Raw genomic sequence first — 8,044 nt, 5'->3', positions numbered from 1 at the left:
ATTTGGAGAAAAAGAATAATGAAACGTTCAGACAGTATGCCCAGAGATGGCGTGATACAGCAGCCCAAGTTCAACCACCTTTGTCAGAAAAAGAGGCCACAGTAATATTTGTCCATACATTGAAAGCTCCTTATTTAAATCATCTAATGGGGAATGCAACCAGAAATTTTGCAGATTTGGTCATTTCTGGAGAACTCATTGAAAATGTCTTGAAAAGTGGCAAAATTGAATCAAATGAGGGGTCTAGTTCCAAAAGACCTATGTACCGGAAAAAAGAGAATGAAGTCAACAATACAAATTCTTACAACAAGGATTCATCGAAAAGTGTTACAATAACCCAGCCAAGGGTTAAGAAAGAGGAAACAGACACTAATCGAACAGAGTCCAGAGGATCTCGAAAGGAAAATGAAAGGTTGTCTTTTACACCTTTACCAGTACCATATGCGGAGATCTATGATTCGCTGTTAAAAGCAGATGTCATACGGCCCTATCCTTTGGTTCCCATGCAACCACCATTCCCTCCTTGGTATGATACAAAGGCACACTGTGTTTACCATGAAGGAATTACGGGTCATTCTATTAAAAACTGTTTAGCATTCAAAAGGGTGGTCCAAAATTTGATCAATACTGGAAAGTTGGAATTCAATACACCATCTGCATCAAATCATCCATTGCCAAATCATGGAGATAAAAACATAAATGCAATTCAGGAAGAGAACAGAAAGAAAGCAAAAACTGACATTTCTGAAATTAAATCTCCTTTTGTTTGGGTATTCCAACAACTCTCTTTAGCCGGTATAATTCCACAACAATTCAGGCCAAAGCAGAATGAAGGCAAGAATTATTGTGAATATCATCAAGAGAAAGGGCATAAAATTCAACTATGTCCTGAGTTTAGGGATTTGGTGCAAAAATTGATGAACAACAGAGAAGTAGAATTCTTTGAAGAAGAACCAAGGAAAAAAGAAGATGATGTTTGCTCATCAGAGGATTCTAAACCTAGTCAAAGAATAAATGATCCTGTGATCATTAATGTGAAATCATCTACGGCGATTCCTGCACCAATAAAGCCGAAAGTAATTATCACCACTCCTCTACCATTTCCATACAAAGATACCCGCAGGGTACCTTGGAATTATACTACCAATGTTTCAATGGTAGGAGGATCTGTTTCTCTAGAAATAATAGAAGAGAAAAAATAGAGTTTGGGTACAACATCGAAGTCTGAAGCAGTGAGCGAAGTCGGTTTCTTTACAAGAAGTGGGAGATGTTACTCTCCCGAAACATCCAATGCTTCAGAACAAGTGAAAGCAAAAGGAAAAACCATGGTAATACCTCAGAAGGTATTTGAGGATGAATCCCTTCCAGCATTTAATGAGCCTGTGACAGAAAAACAAGCTCAAGAATTTTTGAAATTCCTGAAACATAGTGAGTATAGTGTGGTTGAACAACTACACAAACAACAAGCGAGAATTTCTATTCTTGATCTATTGATGAATTCAGAAGCACATAGAAATGCTTTGATGAAAATTCTCAATCAAACATTCATCCCTGAAGATATATCCCTCAATAAACTTGACAGAATTGTGGGATATATAGCCGCTGACAATTACATAACGTTCACGGATGATGAAATACCAGAAGGCGGAATGGGGTCAGTAAAAGCTTTGAACATCACGACACATTGTCATGGTCATGTGTTGCCAGGAGTATTGATTGACAATGGATCCGCTCTCAACTTGATGCCTCTAGTCACACTTCAAAGAATGCTTGTGGATCAATCACACATGAAGAGTTATCAGAATGTAGTGCGAGCATTTGATGGTACTCAAAAAGAAGTGCTTGGGAAAATGGAAATACCGTTGTTAATTGGACTAGTCATGTACAGTATTGACTTTGTGGTGATGGACATCCACCCTACATATAATTGTCTATTAGGGAGGCCATGGATTCATTCAGCAGGAGCCGTTCCTTCTTCATTACATCAGAAATTGAAATTTGTTGTTGATGGACAACTAATATGCGTAGGAGCTGAAGAAGAAATCATTGCGTCGGTAACAAGTGATGTTACATATATCGAAACCAATGATGATGCTCTTGAATGCTCTTTCCGAGCTCTTGAATTTGTAAATGCAACCTTTATTGCAAAATGAAGCAAAATTCCATATCCCAGATTGTCTGATTGCACCAAGATGACGGTACGACAAACCTTAGGCATCGGAGCTAAAGCTGGGAAAGGGTTAGGAAAGAATCTTCAAGGGATTTCAGTTCCTGTAAGTATAAAGATGAAGAAAGATCGTTTTGGGCTTGGGTTTAAGCCCAATTTTCAGCAAAAGAACAAAGAGATGAAAAGAAGATGTGAAGACAGAAATGCAAGGTTAAAAGGGAAAGAAATCCTTTGGGAACACATGTTTTTCCCACAATTGAAGACCACATTCATATCAGGGGGAACAATTAATGTAGAACAGCAGCTTGTTGAAGCCTTTAAAGAAGAAAAGTTGACGAAAGATCAAAACATAGTTGAAGAAGCTATGAATGGATTATTTATCAACATGATCATGAATGACAACAATACTGGCAAATACTTGGATAGGATTCGCCCATGTTTTCCTGGAGAAACACTCAACAATTGGACCACTGAAGATCTTCCAATAGTTTTTAATATTAACGCAGAGTAATATTCAGAACTAATCTTTATGTTTAGCTCAAAAGTATGAAAACTTTTTGTTATCTTGTAAAAGAAATTATGTTAAATATAAGAAATTTTCTTTAAAATTTTCAGATGGCAATCATTCTTTACATTTTCTTACATTTATACATTTATTTATTTCATAAATTTACTATATTCTTTCGGAAATATGTCCGACTTAAATTTGCAGGAGTGACCATGTTAATAGCATGTTTATTCCTAAATTTAATCAAGTGATAAATTTAGAGCAACCTATATGTCTGGAAGAAATCAATGGGTGTGAGGATGAACTGGAATGTGATGTTCCTACTGAACTATTAAGATTGGTAGAAAAAGAAGACAAACAAATTCTACCCCACAAAGAAGAGATTGAGACTGTGAATCTGGGAACAAAAGAAGAAATGAAAGAGGTGAAAATTGGTACTACTCTGACAATCCAGATAAAACAAGAATTGATAAATCTCCTTCAAGAATTCAAAGATATCTTTGCCTGGTCTTATCAAGATATGCCTGGTTTAAGCACATATATAGTGATACACAAGCTTCCAATCAATCCAGAATATAAACCGGTCCAACAAAAGCTCAGACGAATGAGGCCAGAAATGTTGTTGCAAATCAAAGAAGAAGTAATGAAACAGATCAATACAGGTTTCCTACAGGCATCTAAATACCCAGAATGGGTAGCCAACATTGTTCCCGTACCAAAGAAAAATGGGAAAGTTCGAATGTGTGTGGATTACAGAGATCTCAACAAAGCTAGTCCAAAAGATAGCTTTCCATTACCCCACATAGACACATTGGTAGACAATACTGCAGGGCACGCATGGTTTTCATTTATGGATGGATTTTCAGGATATAATCAGATAAAAATGAATCCTGAAGACATGGAAAAAACAACATTTGTAACCATGTGGGGCACATTCTGTTATAAAGTGATGCCATTTGGATTGAAAAATGCAGGGGCAATGTATCAAAGAGCCATGGTAACTTTGTTTCATGACATGATGCACAAAGAGATTGAAGTATATGTAGATGACATGATTGCCAAATCCCGAACTGAAGAAGAACATATTCAAAATCTGAGAAAGCTTTTCCAGAGATTGAGGAAATATCAATTAAAGCTCAACCCCGCAAAATGCACTTTTGGGGTAACTTCCAGGAAACTTTTGGGATTTGTGGTCAGCAAAAAAGGAATCGAGATATATCCAGATAAAGTAAAAGCAATTCAATATCTTCCACCACCCAATACAAAAAAAGATGTTCGAGGCTTTTTGGGAAGATTAAATTATATATCTCGGTTCATTTCTCAATTAACTGACAAATGTGATCCAGTGTTCAAATTACTTCGAAAGAACAATCCTGAAGTCTGGAATGAAGAATGTCAAGAAACTTTGGATATTATTAAGAAATATTTATCCAATGCCCCAATTTTAGTATCACCAATGCCTGATAGACCATTAATTCTCTACTTGACGGTCTTCGAAAATTCGATGGGATGTGTACTAGGACAGCATGATGAATCTGGAAAAAAGAAAAAACTATTTATTATCTGAGTAAGAAATTTACTGATTGTGAAATTCGATATCCACCAATACAAAAATTATGTTGTGCCTTGGTGTGGGCTACTAGAAGACTCAGACAATATATGTTATACCATACTACTTGGTTGATATCCAAACTTGATCCTTTGAAATTCTTAATGGAATCACCAGCTTTGACAGGCAGAATGGCTAGATGGCAGATGTTATTATCTGAGTTTGATATTGTATATGTCAACCAAAAAGCGATAAAAGGAAGTGTCATAGCTAATTTTCTGGCCAGTCGTGTATCAAATGATTATCAGCCTTTGAGTTTCAATTTTCCCGATGAAGATTTGTTGTGCATATCCATGAATGAAGAAGTCAGAACAAATGATGCATTTGCAACTTGGAAGCTTTACTTTGACGGAGCATCTAATGCTTTGGGACGAGGAATCGGGGCAGTATTAATTTCTCCAGAAAATATTTATTATCCCTTTACAAGTAGACTGGAGTTCTTTTGCACCAATAATATGGCGGAATACGAAGCTTGTATTATGGGATTGAAAGCAGCTACAGAAAGAAAAATCAAATGTCTCAAAATATATGGAGATTCATCGTTAGTGGTGTATCAATTGCGAGGAGAATGGGAAACAAAAGACCCCAAATTTTTGGAATACCGAAATTTTACCCTCGAATTAGTGAAAGAATTTGAGAAAGTTACCTTCAATTATCTCCCTCGAGAAGAAAATCAAATGGCAGATGCTTTGGCTACATTAGCTGCTATGTTTCAAGCAACTAAGAAAGTTGATATGATGCCAATCAAAATGCAAGTATATGAAATTCCTGCACATTGTTATAGTGTGGAAGAAGAAGTGGATGGTAAACCATGGTATCATGATATTCTGCAATATATCAAAAATCAAAGTTATCCACCAAATGCATCTGAAATTGATAAAAGAACCTTGAGAAGAATGGTTGCTGGATATTTTCTTGATGGAGAGATTATGTATAGAAGAAGCAATGATCAAATGCTATTAAGATGTTTAAATACCAGCGAAGCTCGGAGCATCATTGAAGAAGTACACAGTGGAATATGTGGAACACATGCAAATGGTCTTTCCATGGCCAGAAAAATAATGAGATATGGATACTATTGGGCTACCATGCACACAGATTGCATTGATTATGCAAGGAAATGTCATAAATGCCAGATATATGCAGACAAGATTCATGTACCCCCATCTCCTTTACATGTAATGACAGCACCCTGGCCATTTTCTATGTGGGGAATAGATGTCATTGGTGCAATCACACCAAAAGCATCGAATGGACATTGTTTCATTCTTGTGGCAATTGATTATTTTACCAAATGGGTTGAAGCTACTTCATATACCAATATTAAGAGGTCCACAGTCTGCAAATTCATAAAGAAAGAGATAGTTTGCCGGTATGGCCTACCAGAAAAGATCATTACAGATAATGCTCTGAACCTGAACAACAAAATGATGACTGAACTTTGTGCACAGTTTAAGATCAAACATGCAAACTCAGTGGCGTATCGTCCAAAGATGAATGGGGCAGTTGAAGCAGTAAATAAGAACATCAAGAGAATCATTACAAAGACCACTGAAACTTACAAAGATTGGCACTAGAAGTTACCTTTTGCTTTATATGCATACCGAACTACTATTCAAACATCTACTGGGGCAACACCGTTTTCTTTAGTCTACGGGATGGAAGCAGTCTTACCAATTGAAGTTGAGATTCCATCGCTTCGAATATTGAGAGAAATAAAATTGGATGAATCTGAATGGATCCAAGCTAGATTTGATCAATTGAACCTTATTGAGGAGAAAAGATTGAAAGTTATTTTCCATGGACAGATGTATCAAAAACGGATGATGAAGTCTCATGACAAAAAAATACATCCAAGAGAGTTCCAAGAGGGTGATCTAGTACTAAAAAAGATCTTGCCTATACATAAAGATTTCCGTGGGAAATGGATGCCTAATTGGGAAGGGTCATACGTTGTAAAAAAGGCCTTTTCCGGAGGAGCATTGATCTTGGCAGAAATGGATGGAAAAATTCTGAGAAATCCAATAAACTCGGATTCTGTCAAGAAATATTATGCTTGAAGAAAAAGAAAAAAAGAGAGAGAAAAAAAAAAGAAAGAAAAAAAAAGAAAGAAAAAGAAAGAAAAAGAAAAAAGAGATAAAAGAAAAAAAGAAAAAAAATGAGGGGTCAAGGTGAAAACCCGCAAAGGGCATCTTGTAACCAAAGGAAGGATTTGAGTTGAAAACCTGAAAAGGCGGCTCAAATGCAGGTTGATATTAGGCATCTGGCAATTGAACCCTCTCAAGATTTTGACAGTTTGGGAGAAACTTCACATCTACAAGCATTTTGACAACGTTTGAGATCTTCCAGACAAAAGCTTACATCATTTCTCTAAATTGTGTCAACTTGATTAATTTAGAAATACTTATGCTAATAATTTGTTGAGACATTTGAATTTTTATCATTCTTATGCTTGCCATAATTTTGAATACAATTCTATCTATTTCAAGTTCAATTTATTTGAGATTCAATTTATTTTCGAAAATTCAATTAATTTTTCTATGAATTAACAGAATTTTGAAATAAGTTAAAGATTTCTGAATATCACTTTATGTTAATACCTTTTAAAAGCATGGAATAAAGTAAGAAAATCATCACCATCTTAAAACCATGAACATTAAGATTGTTACACGGGATGCTACCAACAACAAGGTCGAATCCGCCAAATCTACTCATTAATTGCTCCAACCGATCACCATTCAGTTCTTGCACATCTGTTTTCAAAGATATACTAAGACAGTAGAAGGCGACCTTTGCAGCATTGATCCCAGAGAAAAGAGACAGGACATTGATACCACCATAGAACATGTCTCTATACAGATCCTCGTGTATGGTTTTTAAGGAAACCTATAAGCATTTCCACCCCATCAGGTTTAAGTGGAGCAACTTTATCCCTTCCAACCCATACTAGATTCCATTTTCAGCACTCATCAAGAATATACTTCTGGACACTCGAATGTGGCTCTTTGTCATAAGATTCAAGAGCCTTAAAGATCGTTTCTGTCAATTTGGCACTTCCTGTACATGTTTATAAACAATTTGACTTTGTTCTTAGATTCCAAGAAAACCATCATTTTTTTGTCAATGGAAAAGTATCAGCACATGGAGGAAACAGAATAAGAGAAGATCTGTTCTTAATTGGCAGAATTATGAATACAGTTTTTTTTAGAGTAGTAGCATGAAGATGCTTCGAATCTACAAAATCTGGCTCTACATCTAATAAGTATGTGATATCCCAGTCCAAACATTAACTGAAAGATGAATGTGCTCATAGCATCTTCTGGAAGTGTTCTTTGAGTTATCTGATCTGGTTTGGTAAAACCAGTTATTTAATTTGAAAGATGAATGTGCTCATAGCATCTTCTGGAAGTGTTCTTTGAGTTATCTGATCTGATTTGGCAGAACCAATCATTGAATTTGGAAGAGGAATATGCTCATAGCATCTTCTAGAAGTGTTCTTTGAGTTATCTGATCTGGTTTGGCAGAACCAATCATTGAATTTGGAAGAGGAATATGCTCATAGCATCTTCTGGAAGTGTTCTTTGAGTTATCTGATCTGGTTTGGTAAAACCAATCATTGAATTTAAAAGATGAATTTGATCATAGTAGAAATAAGGAGACCCAATAGCATCTTCTGGAAGTGTTCTTTGAGTTATCTGATCTGATTTGATATAAAACCCAGGACCAATCATTGGAATTAAAAGATGAATTGCATGATCGT

This window comes from Hibiscus syriacus, unplaced genomic scaffold, assembly GCF_006381635.1.
Source record: "Hibiscus syriacus cultivar Baekdansim isolate YM2019G1 unplaced genomic scaffold, ASM638163v2 tig00109957_pilon, whole genome shotgun sequence".
Lineage (NCBI taxonomy): Eukaryota > Viridiplantae > Streptophyta > Magnoliopsida > Malvales > Malvaceae > Hibiscus > Hibiscus syriacus.
The sequence above is the reverse complement of the archived record's forward strand: the minus strand, read 5'-3'. Positions refer to the sequence as shown.